This window comes from Erythrolamprus reginae, chromosome 1 (genome assembly GCF_031021105.1).
Source record: "Erythrolamprus reginae isolate rEryReg1 chromosome 1, rEryReg1.hap1, whole genome shotgun sequence".
In the NCBI taxonomy this organism is placed as follows: domain Eukaryota; kingdom Metazoa; phylum Chordata; class Lepidosauria; order Squamata; family Dipsadidae; genus Erythrolamprus; species Erythrolamprus reginae.
Window position 1 is genome coordinate 50359637 of NC_091950.1, and position 16315 is coordinate 50375951.

Sequence of the window (16315 nt, forward strand, 5' to 3'; positions counted from 1 at the left end):
CACAAAACATTGTTTATAGAACATGATTCAAAGGAATTTACGGAGTGTGACACATATTTAAGAAGTGACAAACAGCACGCTATTTAACTTTTGTTTTCCTGGAACAATCTAGAGTATATTTTTCTTTTTCATGGGGAGCTATTTCTGGCATCTGTGTGGTGAACTGGACATAATGACCACTCAATTATGAAGAAATCTTTCCTAACTCAGAGTTGGATACTATTAAGGATACAATAGAACAGCCTACCTCAATCTGGTAACCCCTAATATTGAGACTGAGGAATTACATAATTGGGAAATGTTGTTGTAAGTTTAGTTTAATTTGTTAGCCCAGTTTACATTGGATTTGGAACAGTTAACACTTTGAAAAAAATTATTTTTAAACACAATTCAGCTATATGGTACCAGTCTTTCTAAAGGGTCACCTCTATTCATGTGAACTGCTTATATTTTCCATTACTAGATATGAAGAACTGTTAACAACTGTTAGCACGAAGTAAAAATAGAATAATACCAAATGTCAAGTTTTCTTGGTCATTCATTTTCCTTCAATATTCTGGATTTTAATAGAATTGCATTAAATTGCAGAATTTTAGACTTTCTGAGAATTCTGTTTTAATCAAACCCCCAAAGTACAAAGCATTTTAAAAGAACGAGTGAATCTTTCCTAACAAAAGGAGGGTCCCTAACAGGGAAAAAGTTTGTTCTAACTTCTATATCTCCAGAAGGATCATTAAAAAGGAAGGCAAAATGAACTAGGGAAGAAAAAACTTTTTGTCATTTCCTTTCATTTATGTAGAATAAATCCTTCAGAAAAATATTTTTTAACAATTGGAAAAAATCATAAATCTATCTTTTTTTTAAAAAAAAAGTGATGATTTTTAATTCTATCACATGGGTTGTAATTTAAACACCCATTTTAAATGTTACTGAAAAATTGTTCCATTGAAATACATCAATTCCTCTCTCCATTTCCAAAAAATGTCTAAAGAAGCCTCCCACTTTCTTCTTCTTAAATTTGTCAAGACAGCTGTGATGGGGCCTACCAAAGTGAGCAAGTTTCCATTTCACATCTGAGAGGCAAGAGATTTCTTAAAAAAAACCCCTGAGGTTTTTATGGGTCAAATGCAGCTGCTTTTTTTCTACATTTGGAAGAAAAAACAGACTTTTGTCTTGGGATGTTCTTTGGATAACTCACACAAGAATGCAACTCATTTTGCTTTACATTGATTCAGAAAGAGATAGTTAAATTTGCAAGAAAAGTGATACATGTTTTAGCTCTGACAAACAGCAAAATGCTTAAAATAGCATTTTGACAGCCATCCTATGAATAATTTCCTGTTTTAAAGGAGTCCAAAGATACTTGTAATTCCCTGGGCAGCATCTTCAGTTTTATCATAATACAGTGTTCCCTCGATTTTCGCGGGTTCGAACTTCGTGAATAGCCTATACCACGGTTTTTAAAAAAATATTAATTAAAAAATACTTCGTGGTTTTTTTCCTATACCAAGGTTTTTCCGACCCAATAACGTCATATGTCATCGCCAAACTAATAATTTTTGCAAATAAATAACACATTTTTTTAATTGTTAATAAATAATTATGTTTATAAATATCAGGATCACTAAGTGTCTTATTCAATGGTGAGTACCAGTAATAATGGTGAGTAAATGGTTGTTAAGGGAATGGGAAATGGTAATTTAGGGGTTTAAAGTGTTAAGGGAAGGCTTGTGATACTGTCCATAGCCAAAAATGGTGTATTTACTTCTGCATCTCTACTTCGCGGAAATTCGACTTTCGCGGGCGGTCTTGGAACGCATCCCCCGCGGAAATCGAGGGAACACTGTATAGCATCTTTCAGACTGACTTTTCTAAAGTGGTTCTGGTAGCAATTATTTTCAAAAATCTCTACAGATGTTTCAGGTGAAGCTTCATATGAACAGATCGGAAATCCTTCAACTATTGAAATCTCAAACATGTAAATAATTCTATCCTACTGTATATTCCATACCATTTAAAAGCAAATAGAAATTGCGTGGAGGTAAGTTATTACAAAATTTCACAAACTCAGGTTTTATTCAGTTCCTGGGACAAAAGTATGTAATATTTATGGCAGATATCTCATAGCCTCCCTAACTATGTAAAGAGTTATTCTGGTCTATGACCATAACAAAGATTTGATTTTATGATACAAAGAACATTCACAATTTATCTTAAGTAAGTATTGTGCTAATTGACTGATAGGGTTTTTTTAATTACACTGTCATAAGTGTGCAATTGGAGGACATCATGTATGAATAGCAAATCATTCTATCTATCTATCTATCTATCTATCTATCTATCTATCTATCTATCTATCTATCTATCTATCTATGCCCTTAATAGGGGAAAACCAACTGTGCATTTTAATTTGAACAAAAATAAAGTTTAAAGTAGCGGGTGTCTGAATGTCTTTTGATGCAAACATTGATTCTTGTGAAGTTAGTTAAAATACAGTACTTTGTATTCATCGCATGATGGTAATCATGGCAGGAAAGTGACATCAATGTACTGTTCTCAGTTTTAAAATGGACAAATGACAATAAAATGAATCAACAGCAAATGAAAAATTATACCTTTGTTTATGGCAAATGCCCATAGTTTTTATGAACAGGAGGGAACTCTAAATGTAGTAATTAACTCTCTTGATCAGGGATTCCCAAACTTGGCAACTTTAAGATTGTGGACTTCAACTCCCAGAATTTTCCAGCCAGCTGATTGGAAAATTCTGGGAGCTGAAGTCAAGAAATCTTAAAGTTGCCAAGTTTGAAGACCTCTGCTCTTGACTTTTTATAGTAGGTTACCTAACACAATAGTAACAAAATACATTCTTTCCTGAATTATAATGTGGAATTATCCCGAATAAAATTTCAACTAGATAAATTGTGTGCTCCATTCTGTTTTGGAAATCACCCCCCCATTCCCCCCCATCCATAGCTTTTTATATAAATTACCCTATAATGCAAAACAAATAAATATATTCCTTTAAGGATGAAGTCTTCCCATTTTTGCTTTAAACCACGTGAAATTTAAAGTAACCAAGGCACTATTTTGGGAAAGAAAAGACCCAGGGTGAAATACTCTTAAAAAAACCTACAGATAATTTTGGGGAATTTTACTCTGTCCAACTGATGCCACATTTGTCAGGTGAAACACACAGTTGAATTCCAATCAGAAGAAAAACAGAATTCCAACCACTATTGTACCTCAAGTGGTTTCAAAGACTGCAGTAGGAATGTCATCTATCAATTCTGAAATAAGTGTATTAAGTCTTGTAGAAATCTGTGGGGTTTCCTTTTAAGAAATTGGAATATGATATTGGATTCATTTCTCTGGATTATGAGGCACCAGGCAAAACATGTGACAGGTGCCCCAAACTTTTTTTTAAAAAAAAATATTCTGCCAGAAATCAATATGTTATGAAATAACCCAGTTGATTTTCCTAGGAATCATCCAGTATGTAATGTCAACATCAATCATTTCAAATTAATCCAAACATTTGCAAAGAAACTTTCTATTAAGGCTGGTATAAATGTAATAAAATTGGGAGGGGGGCAAGAAACCTTGGGCCAGCCACTTTCCCTCAGCCCTAGGAAAGAGGCAATGGCAAACCACATTTAAGAAGCCTTGTCAAGTAAACTGAAGGGGCTTGTCCAGCCAGTCCCTAAGAATCAGACACAATTGAATGGGGTGGGGGGGGGAAAGCAGGGGCACGACGGGATACCTGAGGAAGCCATAAGATAATCTAAAACAAAACAAAACACTATAGATACAAATATATATGGCATGTGTGTATATATCTATATCTATATCTATCTATCTATATGTATGTATGTGTACAGTATATATATATATGTATGTGTGTGTGTATTATATGTATGTTTGTATGTGTGTGTATATATTATACACACACACACATATATACACACACACATATATATAGTGTTCGCCCTAGAACAAAGACAAAAGCACCAGCCTGAAGATGACGAGTGGGACCTCGTGGAAACGTCGCCAGAAATCTCTGAAACCTACACGGGAAGAAACCCGAATATGCCAAGACCTTCATATATACATCTGTTTTTAAAAATTCAGCAAAAACATGTGAGATATATATATATCACATGTTTTTGCTGAATTTTTAAAATCAAGGGAGACTAGGATAGCGCTATTTCGGCCTTGTTCTGGCCTCATCAGCTAGCCATACCCTTACTGGGATTTGATCCTGGGGCCTCTGCAGAGAATTAACCTCTAGGCCACCAGATCTGATCCCTTCAGCTTTGTACCAGGGAGGGGCTATATGTTTTTCTGTTGGATCACACATATTTATATCACACACACATGTATGAATGTATGCATGTATGTATCTATCTGTCTATGGTATACACACACACATACACACACACACATGAAGATCCTCTCAAAGTGTGGATGGTGATTATTGTTATAATTCCCATTCTTATTATTTGCATGATACCACGTGAAGAAAAGCTCCTCGGGTCAAATTCAGAAGACAAAACAACCAACCACCCAAGCTACCAAAAGTGGTGAACAAATATACTGCTCAAAAAAAAATTTAAAGGAACACTCAAATAACACATCCTAGATCTGAATGAATGGAATATTCTCATTGAATACTAAGTTGAATGCGCACAGCATGTGAAATTGATTGTCAGTCAGTGTTGCTTCCTAAGGGGACAGTTCGATTTCACAGAAGTTTGGTTTACTTGGAGTTCCAATGCGTTGTTTAAGTGTTCCCTTTATTTTTTTGAGCAGTGTACAAAACACGAAATTACTAAAGCATTACAAAACCCAGTCAAAACCAAAAAATAAAAGCAATGGCGGGTTTTTTGAAAAGTCAGAAGGGGCCATCCAAGTCTAGCTTGAGGGGATTGCAAAAAAGGCGGGAAACGTTTCCGTCAACCTTGGGGAAGCAAAGTCGCGGCTGTTAGGCCCCGCCGACGCTTGACCTAAGGCACACCGATTGCTCTGTTTAGCAGTCGGTTAAGCATCACGTTATGCCGCGTCACCGGACGTCATGCGTTCTGATTTCGAACGTTCCCATTTCTCCCCCCCCTCCTTTTCTTTTTGGCAGGTAGACGAGAAGGGAAAGAGCGACGCACTACGACAGGGTTCACCCAAACATGGCAACTTGAAGACTTGTGGACTTCAACTCCCAGAATTCTCCAGCCAGCTATGCTGGCTGGAGAATTCTGGGAGTTGAAGTCCACAAGTCTTCAAGTTGCCAAGTTTGAAGACCTCTGCACTACGACCAGGAAGGGTCCTTTCTGGGGCTGCTGCTCCTTCCTGGCAGCCGGGCATTTTTTTATGCCGCGCTGTGGTCCTCTTCTCCGGGCCCAGCCCGTTTTGTTTTGCCAAATGAGCTGACAGGCTTCCCTCACACAGCTGCCGTTTGTTTGGTCTCGCCTGTGTATTTCTTTTCCTGAGGAGATCGGGAAAGCCGCGGCTTCGCGCGAAACACCCACTTCGATGGGAGGATCGTGGCCCTTTGACCGGGTTCTTTTCTCAACCCCTTGAATCTTCCTGCGGTCTAACTTCGTTGTGCTTGTTATTATTTCATCAAACGAAACGCGTTACTGTAAGGGCGGATAGGGAATAAATTTGCCATCCAGACAGTTGCCGTGGAAAAGACATAGGCGATTTCACTTCCATCGACACTTTTCTTCCTTTCACCCCACAACTCTCACTTGTCATGATTTCATCTGACAGCGTTGGTTTCGATTTTAATTTTTTAAAAGGGTGTGAGTCACAACGGATGAAAGGTTTCTAGTAATTGCGTGTTCCGTCTGTTTTTTTTTTTTTAAAGCAGGACCATCAAATGAATGAGGCTCCCGGCCCCTTGTTACACTTTTCATCCTCATTACTTGATAACTGACTTTATTTTAGAAAGCCAGACGTTATTTTACTCCCCTTCTCCCAAAGTTTGCCATATAAATAGTTTAGCGTGAAAATAGAAGCAAAGCAAGAATCAGTTTGACCATACTAAGTAGATATTTGATCACCCAACATCTGCCCGGGCTACCTCTAATTTTGCCCAATGGGAAACCACGAGAAAATCTCAAAGGAGTAGATTACATGGGGAAAAAAGAACCGTCCCTAGTAGTTTTAATAATAATAATAACAGATTTGGAAGGGACCTTGGAGGTCTTCTAGTCCAACTCCCTGTTTGGGCAGGAAACCTTACACAACTTCAGACAAATAGTTATCCAACATCTTCTTAAAAACTTTTAAAAAATGTATACATTTTTCTTTTATGTACACTGAGAACATATGCACCAAAGACAAATTCCTTGTGTGTCCAATTACACTTGGTCAATAAAGAATTCTATTCTATTCTTAAAAACTTCCAGTGTTGCAGCATTCACAACTTGTCCCCTAGCGTCCTTATCTAACTTCACTCTCTTCTTTTCCCTGGATGCTTTCCTTGCTTTCTTTCGGATCATATTAAAACCCTTTAGATTTGTAAGACTTTTTTTTCGAGGGGTAAGGGGGTAAGGCTCGACTGCCAATATTTGAGGAAAACGTCGGGAAATCGTTTTGATTTGACCAGTCCCCAGTCTAAGATATGACTGTCCCAGGTATATTACGGTTATATGACTGCCACAGATTTGGAACAGATTCGGTTGTCGACCCGACTCGCATATTCTCATTCTAATGCATCGCCTTGAGCACTGGACGCCGGGATGGGTGAAAAGCACTCGCAATAGGCTATTGAGGGTGGTGTAGGGTGGGGAAGAGTCAGTAAACGGAATAAATTGACAGAAGAAAGAAAAAAAATAATAAGGCGAGGGGTTTGGATGATTTGGGGCGAGATGGTGGGAAGGGGGGGGGGAATCCTGTGTCAGAATCTCCCCTCCCGTCTCTCATAACTTCCTTGCGGGACGCCGTTAAATCGGAATTATTCCCTACCCTTTACACCCAACCCCCGCCGCAGTGAATTAAATGCCCGAGTGCAGCAGCCAGGGTCCCCTCCGGGTAGTTTATTCTGTGGTGAGTCATCCTGACTTCAGCTTTTAGAAGACCGTGGTGGCGACTCATACATTTAAAACGCCAGCAGATATATTGCGTGACCCGCTCTTACTGATTTCAAAAGGTCTTAGCATCATCCTACGGTTAAACTCTTCAGCAATCCCTCTGTGAAAAGGCGCATTAAGAAAATATATACCGCAGGGCTTCGTTGGGAATTAAAAACAGGCTTTATTTCTACTACGGTAAAAACTGGGCTTAGAGGGAAACTGCGTATCTGACTTCAACACACCCTGCAGACTTTTTGCGTTCTCCCTTCTCCCCAAATCTAGCGGCTCGTCTAAAAAGCGAGAGTGAGAAACAGGTGGATTTAGCAGGAGCTGTCAGTGAGGGCTTAGCTTTAACCCGCCGTTTCCTCAGAGGGACGTTTCCCCGAATGTAGTTCATGTGGGGCGTGTGTAGGATTGCGGTTCCAGGGTCTTAGCCTTTTATACGCCCTCCTCCCACTCCCACTGCGCCCTATTTTGCTCGCCACTCAATTGCGAGGTTATTGCGAGGAGCGTCCCCCGCAATTTTCTTGGACCCCTTGTGGGCAGTCTGAAGCGAGCTAATTAGATGCCCTGTTTATTGAAACGCGTTTGCGTCGGGGCGGACAGCGGATTTCCCAACCGGGACCCAGCTGCTCTCCAGGCGGAAAGAACATAGCGGAGCAGATCGGAACTCTTATGTAATTTGTCCCTCTCCTCCTCCTAGTTCCTTATCAAAATTTCGGTCTACGGAAAAATTCTTTGGAACCTCCTTCTCACTCCCCGAGGGAGACCCAGCTTTTATCAGATGAGTAGGGTGCTATCGTGTACTTCATTCTCTAGCTTTTAAGCTGGCAGAAACTGATCTCGCCAGCAACAGCAGCTCCCGTCTTCCCAGTTGGTTACTCCTTTCCAGACCCGTCAGGTGTCACAAAACCCGCCGTTCGGTTTGCCCGGATGGGATCAAGTTAAATCAACCAACTCCCATCCTTCTGGCCGATTAACCAGCCTTCAAGAACCGGCCTCGGGAAGGAGGAGGAGAAGTCGAGCTAATGTCGAACTTACTCTAATGCCAAACACACTCACACACACCGCCTTTGCGGCCGATGTATCTGTTTAGCTTGCGGAGGTAGCGGGGAATCCTTCAAAAAAGGGAAGGTGGACGAAAGGAAATGGTTAGGAAACCGCGGCGGTGAGTGCACAGGTGCAGTTATATAAAAAAGGCCCACAAGCTTGGCTGGGTATACGGTAAAGCGAAGTCGAATTCGCCTGCGGTTTTCACGGTAGCTGAACAGAACCGGTTTGCTCTTTCGGCTTCTTCCGGACCTCATGCTGGCTAGGTTGAAGTTATTCCCCTGGATGAGACCACCTTGGAGCCGAAGAGGAGGCGCTGAACTCTCGAATCGCGCAGCTTTGAAAGCAGGGGTCTCCAACCTTGGCAAACTTTAAGACTTGTGGACTTCAACTCCCAGAATTCCTCTGGGAGTTGAAATCCACAAGTCTTAAAGTTTGCCAAGGTTGGAGACCCCTGCTTTCAAGAGACCCCCTCGCCTCCGCTATCTCCTGTTCCCCTGGTGCCCAGGTTCACCTCAACGGAGCGTCCTCATTGAACCAACGCAACCTTTCTCTCCCCCCCCCCCCGAAGAAATCGGTGTTTGCCAACCCAAAATAAAGCTTCGATCCTAACCGTTCCTTCTCGGGAATTAAGGCTGCGGCTACTTAGGCCCAAGTGTTATTGATCTGGGGGAGAGAACTATCGACGACCGCAGGATCGCGCTGCTTGTTAGTTTCGTAATTAGCAATAGCATTTAAACTTATATACCGCTTCCTAGTGCTTTTACAGCCCTCTCTAAGCGGTTTATAGAATCAGCATATTGCCCCCAACAATCTGGGTCCTCATTTTACCCACCTCGGAAGGATGGAAGGCTGAGTCAACCTTGAGCTGGTGGTGGTGAGATTTGAACAGCTGAACTACAGCTACACCCCGGCTTTAAAGACCACCTTGCCGCTGCGAGGCTCTTCTGGTCTACTCAAGAAATAACACCAGTTGGTCTTAAGGGGGCTCGCTGAGCTGTCTCGGCTGAGAGCCTATAAGCGATGAGATGAAGCTAAGTGTGAAGGCCACGGCATTCAAGGCAAAATCCCACCTGTAGAATCGAACACACTTAGCCGTGCGTGTGTAAATCCTCCGTCGGAGTCTACCCAAAGTGAACCCTATAGATTAGGAGTCTCCAACCTTGGCAACTTTAACCCTGGTGTACTTCAACTCCCAGAATTCCCCAGCCAAGGAAACTGGCTGGGGAATGCTGGGAGTTGAAGTCCTCCAGGCTTAAAGTCGCTAACGTTGGAGACCCCTGCTATATAGATTTCAATAAGGCTCACTCCAAGGTAGAGTAACAGGTTCCACGCAATATTTCGGCTTGAAGTGTCGGGAGGCTGGAGCATCAGTAGATGCGTCCCTCCGATTCTACAAGTGTGCAAGTTTTCTTTTTTCTTTTAACCAGTCCGGACCTCCTTCCTACACATACACACAACGCCAAAGCAGAATATACGAATACTTCGCACAGCATTTCATCCTGAAACCAACAGCGGGTCGAGGGCGTCCGGTCCGCCTGTCCTGAAGCGGCGGCTCGAACAAGCTTCGTGCTCTTCTAAAACCCCAAACGTACCGCCGGTTCCTTCTCTCGGAGAGTTAGAAGCGGAGAAGTCCGACTTCTCGGTCAGCTTCGGGGACTGAGCGTGGGGCCGAAAGGAAACGGGGGAGGGGGGGGCAGGACGGGTTTGAGGCGATTCAGGGCAGAGGTGGGCCCTAAGGTGGAACGGTGACGTGTGGTCGGAGAGCTAGCGGAATCCAGCGCAATTCTGCTATTGCACCTGGGCAGGTAGGGGAATTGCGCGCGGACACGCAAGTGCGGCCGTGAGACCTGGTAAGGTCATCTAGTTCAACCCCCTCTCCTCTCAAGCAGGAGTCCCCCACACAATTTCGGACCTTTGAAAGTTTCAAGTCGCCAAAGGAGAAACGCACAAAAAGGCAGATTGGCACAATTCTCCCACGGAGGAAAGGGGAGGCCGGGAGGCGAGGCTTGCGGAGTGGGCTGCTAAGGTGGAACGGTGACGTGCGCCCGGAGTGCTAGCGGAGTCCAGCGCAATTCTGCTGCTGCGCCTGGGCAGGGAGCGAAATCGCACACGCACCTCTGATTCAGGGTAGAGGGGAAAAAAATCTCCCGTTTTTTCTCCCCCAAGACACGAGGGTTCAAGAAATCAATCACTCGGCTGGAGGGTTTTTTTTTATTAAAAAAAACACCCTGTTCGCAGAGCGCTCCGGGAGAAGAACGAGACCAGAAGAGCGGCGGGAAGGAGGCGGAGGCGGCAACCGAGTCATTTGAGGATAAAGTCCTTATAATCCCAGGCAGAGCTACGTATGCGCTCGCTCGCTCGTCCGGCCTCCTTTCCTCCCGCTTCGCAACCAGGGGCGGTCCGAGGGCTGCAACGGCGCTGAGTCAATTTCTCTCTCTCCCTGCGGAACAACTCGGGACTCTCGACAGTCTGCGTTATTTCTCAAGCTTAGTGTTGATTTAACTCCTTGCAAGTAAGCGTTGCTCCAGCGGACTGTTTCCCTCACCTGTGCGCCGGAGGGGGGGGGGGAGGGCAGGAGGGCGGGCGGGTTGCGGGGAGTCTAACTAAATTTAAAGGAACGGTTAAAACAACTAAGAATGTATCCTTGAAATTGGATGGGTGGTGGGTTAATATAACGGGATTTTGGTGTTCTGGTTCTGTTTACTCAGCGATGGGACTCGTTGCACTCAGTGGGGCTTTGAGAAGACATGTGAAGGACCAGGAGATACTCAATGGACAATTGTACATCCCTGCTGGATGTTTATTGAGGTTTATTTTATGCCTATCTACACCAGGGGGTCCCCAAACCTGGCCACTTTCCAGACTTGTGGACTTCAACTCCCAGAGAATTCTGGGAGTTAAAGTCCACAAGCCTTAAAGTGGCCGAGTTTGAAGATCTTTGGTCTACATCCACCTGCATGCATTCTACACTGCTCGAAAAAAAATAAAGGGAACACTCAAAGAACACATCCTAGATCTGAATGAATGAAATACCGGTATTCTCATTGAATACTTTGTTCTGTACAAAGTTGAATGTGCTGCCAACAAAATGAAATTGATTGTCAATCAGTGTTGCTTCCTAAGCGGACAGTTTGATTTCACAGAGGTTTGATTTACTTGGAGTTATATTGTGTTGTTTAAGTGTTTCCCCCCACTTTTTTTGAGCAGTGTATTTATAACCCAACTGCCAACTGTAATGCACTGGATTCAATGGTTGCAGTCCTATGTGTCGGGTACCATGTTTATGGGATGTGGAATGCACACTAACATTCTTTATTGCCAAATGTTCTTTAGCAGATGGGGAGTATATTTTACCTCTTAATGGTACTGCCAAAATTAGAGCAGGACATATTTAATGCAAGCTGTCCTGTAGATGAATGTTGCTGATGGGAGTTTGGGTTACAGAAAAAAAAAGTTGCCTGCTCCTGAGTAAAGGGGATGGGGGGGTTTCTTGTGCTCCCTGGCTGTTTTCTTGCAGACGCTTCATTATCCAAACTAGGTAACATCGGTGCTGATGATGTTACTTAAATTGGGCAATGAAACCTCTGCAAGAAAACACGCCTGGGAGCATCAAGGGCCCCTCATTTCAACCCTTAGCTGCAAGTATGATTCCTTATTGGTATTATTAAATAAGTTAATAACTTTGGAGCTGCAGATGAAAATTGCTAAGCAAGGTTTTCAATAGCCACCACTGAAAGTCATGGGATTTAGGGGTGCCATTCGTTTTTTGATCACATGATCAAGATCTGTTTAGGATCTGTTTGGCTATTCTCAGGTTTCTTTATTTTGTCTAATAAATGTCTTTAATGTTTCAGCTACAGAAAGACCACTATCTCTCCTCATAAGCTTCTGTTGACTTTGATTCTCTTAGGAAGAGTTGGTCCCCATGTCCCTGTAATTTCAAATCTTTTTGCTTCACTGTATCTATTGAGCCTCTTTGCCTGCTGAAGCTCTCTGGCAGGAGAAAGATGTTAACGTTAATAATTTTAATTAGTGGGAAAACTGGCCGAGCAAGTTATATACCACCTGACTATTCAAATCACTGCTGCACCAGGCCTACTGTATCTAGATCAGGGGTCTCCAACCTTGGCAACTTTTAAGACTTGTGGATTTCAATTCCAGCTTTGCTGGCTGAGGAATTCTGGGAGTTGAAGTTCACAAGTCTTAAAGTTGCCAAGGTTGGCAGACCCCTGATCTAGATTGTAAGAATCAGGTCCACCACTGGGTGACAGCAAAAATACAAGGAAAAAACTCCTGGTAGACCACAGTCTTCAAACTTGGCAACTTTAAGATTTGACTTAAAGTTGCCAAGTTTGGAAACTTTAAGAACTTTAAGTCTCTCCAGCCAGCTGGAGAATTCTGAGAGTTGAAGTCCACAAGTCTTAAAGTTGCCAAGTTTGAAGACCCTCTGTTGCAGACATTCAAGATTCACAGGCTAGGCTAGACCTTAGGCCCACATTAACTGGCCACTTATGCCCCAAAATGACGCTATGCCACTTACTTCCTGTTGGACCAGAATATTTACTTAAGGAGCAAAATTAACCGGAAGGATTGCTTCCTACAGACTTGCTTGATCTCTTATCATCCCATCTATTTCTATGTCCCCAAGCATCAAACGTTAGATTAAGGAAAGTACTATTCCTGGGTCCTCGGAGAGGGGTGGCATACAAATCTAATAAATTATTATTATTATTATTATTATTATTATTATTATTATTATTATTATTATTCCCACTGAAGGTGCTACATAGACGGTTTTTTCTTGACTTCTTATTGCTATTTGTAATTTTATATATGTAATTTTATATTGTTGTAAACCGCCGAGTCCCTCGGGATTAGGCGACATATAAATCAAATTAATTAATAAATCAATAAATTAAATAAACTATCTATCCGTTCCAGATTGTCCCCACGGCCCCTCTTCATTTATCCCGCGTGCCCTCTCTAACATCCCTGATCTGGTCCTCCACGTGTAGATTTACTGCCGGGCATTGCGTCACTTTCTCCGGTTACACAGCGCTTAGCACGACGCCGCCTCTCAAGAGAGCCAAGCCGGAAGAGGACCGCAAAGGCGAGCCATAGTCGGAGGATCGGCTGGCAAACGACTCGCAAGTTAAAAAGCAGGTGGAAGTCGAAAGCGCACGAAACTGAGCAGAGACAACCGAGAGAGGGACGAGCCACAAAGCCCGATCGCAGATTATGAGAAGAGTTGGAAGGGACCTCGTAAGATCATCTGGTCCAACCCCCTCTCCCCCTCCGCTCAAGCAGGAGTCCCCTACACCAGGCTGGCTCTTCTATGACTTGTGGACTTCAACTCCCAGAATTCCTGAGCCAATCATGCTAGCTCGGGAATTCTGGGAGTTGAAGTCCAACATGTCATAGAAGAGCCAACTTTGCCTATCCCTGCCCTATACCATTTCGGACCGATCTCCCGTGGAAAGTTTCAAGTCGCCAAAGGGGAAACGCACAAGAGGGCAAGTTGGCACAATTCTCCCACGGGGGAAAGGGGACGTGTGCTGGGAGTGCTAGCGGAGCCCAGCGCCATTCTGCTGCTGCACCTGGCCAGGGAGCGAAATTGCGCGCGGACACCGCTCACGTCACCGCTCCACCTTAGCAGCCCACCTCTGGGCCTTCCCTTCGGAGCGCCGTCGCCCTGACGGGAAATTCGCATTCACAGGTCGCAGTAAACGGAAAAGGGCAGGCGAGGCCACACAGCTCGCTTTTTTTTTTGACGCCCGCCATCCCGCCCCTTCCGTCGTCGCTCCAGCCCTCCCTCTCCCACTTTTTTTTTCATGGCCGAGAAACTAGTCAGATTAGATAACAAGGCGACACCTCCGGCCAGAGGGGAGCGCGGGCTCTGACGCAAGGTGACCAGGAGGGCGCTCATTTCTCGAAAGAAGACTCGTTGACAACCGGGAACAAAGCGGGCGGACCATTGCCCCCACCCCTCTCCACCTCAGCGTCCACCTTCCCCCGCCGAGGAGGAGAAAACCGCCCCCGCGCGCTCGTTTGCGTGGCTCAGGCTTTGCTCTCCTGAGGGGGGGGGGGCGAGAGAGAGAGAGAAGGGGGGGGAAGGAAGTGTTCCTTCTTTTAAATCCGGTTTCCATTCGCTTTGCACCAGGCGTCTGGCCCCGAGCCTAATCCAAAGTGGCGGAAACAACACCCCCCCCCCACGCAGAGGGAGGGAGGGGGCCCCGCCACAGCCACAAGACCTCGGCTCCCGCTCATTTATAAACCCCCCTCCCCGAATGACCGTCCCTCTGCAGTGTTAAATTCTCCTCAGTAAACACCCCCGAGCGAAGGCGGCAATCCTCTTGCCTTTTACTTACTGAGGAATGCAGCGGGTTGAGGAGGCCTCATCCTGCGTGGGACCGGGCCGCCCGAGCGCGCCTCCAAGACGCCTCTCGTTTTCTCTCCCCCCCCCACTCCGCCCCACTCTGTCTGGGTTTTGTCACCTCCCCTCAAGTTTCCCCTCGGGTCTTACCTCTCCCGGCTGCCTGTCTTTCTCCCCGCGGAATGATTATTTAGGTTCCCCCCTCCCTCCCTCCTCCCCACTTCAAACGGGTGGGGTGGGGTGGGGGGCGGGAAAGTCGAGGCTCGTAGCATCTCTTTCTCTATATTGCCTCCCAAGGAGGGAGGGGGCGTTCGCCAACCGGCCCCTTTGCCTCGCTCATTCGCTCTCTTCTCTCCCTCTCTCCCTCCCTTAGCCTGACGTGACCCTCGGCTCCCTCTGCGGCAGCCAACGAGCCGAGTTCACGCGAGGACAACCGCGGCAGCAGCAGCAGCTCCCAGCCGAAAAAGCGCGCGTCTGGCTGGCAAGGGCTCCGGAATAGCCGGGGGGACGGAGGCGGAGCCGCCCTCGCCGCTGACTCGTGACGGGCTCCTGAGGCCTCGGATTAGTCGGCCGGCCACGAAGGGCAGGGCTACCGCCGGGCTGGGATGGCGCCTTATCTCGCCCGTCAGGTGGCTTAATCTCCACAAGTTGTCCCCCCCGCGTGAGAATTTGAACGCAGTCAAAGACTGCGTCGTTTCTTTCGTTGCAATGAGCCCGGCTTTACGTGTTGGGTGCGTTGGCCTACTCTACACGTTTCTCTGGCGACATACATCATTTAAAGAAAAACACCTGCCAAACAATGTTTCTAATAATCACGGAGTCTTCAGTAGAATGTTAAGGTTGGAGCTGTAGCAGGCTGGAGAGTTTAAATACGCTGTATACAGTAGAGGCATCTTTGCCCAAGGCTATCCTGGACAGTATAGTTTCCCTCCAGCAGTGAATAGCATCTTTATGGGTACTTTTTCATGGGAGTTCTCTCTCTCCCCCTTCCTCCCTATCTATCTATCTATCTATCTATCTATCTATCTATCTATCTATCTATCTATCTATCTATCTATCTCTATCTATCTACATCTATCTATCTACACTATCTATCTGTCTCTGTCCGTCCGTCCGTCCGTCCATCCGTCCATCCATCCATCCATCTACATCCATCTATCTATCTATCTATCTATCTATCTATCTATCTATCTATCTATCTATCTATCTATCTATCTATCTATCTATCTATCTAGCCATCCCTACCTATCTCTACCTACTTATCTACCTATCTATATCTGTCTGTCTATCTATCTTTACCTACCTACCTACCTATCTGTCGGTCTATCTGTTTGTCTGTCTGTCTGTCTGTCTATCTGTCTGTTTGTCTCTATCTATCTATCTATCTATCTATCTATCTATCTATCTATCTATCTACCTACCTACCTACCTACCTACCTACCCACCCACCCACCTACATCTGTCTGTCTGTCTGTCTGTCTGTCTGTCTGTCTGTCTGTCTGTCTGTCTGTCTGTCTGTCTGTCTGTCTGTCTGTCTATCTATCTATCTATCTATCTATCTATCTATCTATCTATCTATCTATCTAATTATCTATCATGCTTATAGGCTGCCCAACTTCTTCCGGACACAGGGCAGTGTACAACATGTAAAATATAAAAAACATACAACATAAAAACAGTCTAAAAACTCATTTAAAAAAAAAATTCATAACTTCTAATGCCTGGATCCCGATGGTTTCAGGGTGATTAACGGCCCCAAACCTGCCGGCAAAGCCAGGTCTTCACGGCCTTCTGGAAGGCCAACAGGGTGGGAGCA

At 44.7% G+C, this 16315-nt stretch overlaps 1 long non-coding RNA gene across 1 annotated transcript in view; it reads right to left on the reverse strand.

The window, feature by feature from the left end:
- The window catches only part of LOC139167582 (uncharacterized), a 156280-nt gene extending 141433 nt beyond the window's left edge, over window positions 1-14847 (reverse strand). The window contains exon 1 of the long non-coding RNA XR_011559158.1: window positions 14650-14847. This is a non-coding gene — a long non-coding RNA (uncharacterized lncRNA). The remainder of the gene's footprint in view (window positions 1-14649) is intronic.
- Window positions 14848-16315: the final 1468 nt, after the last annotated feature.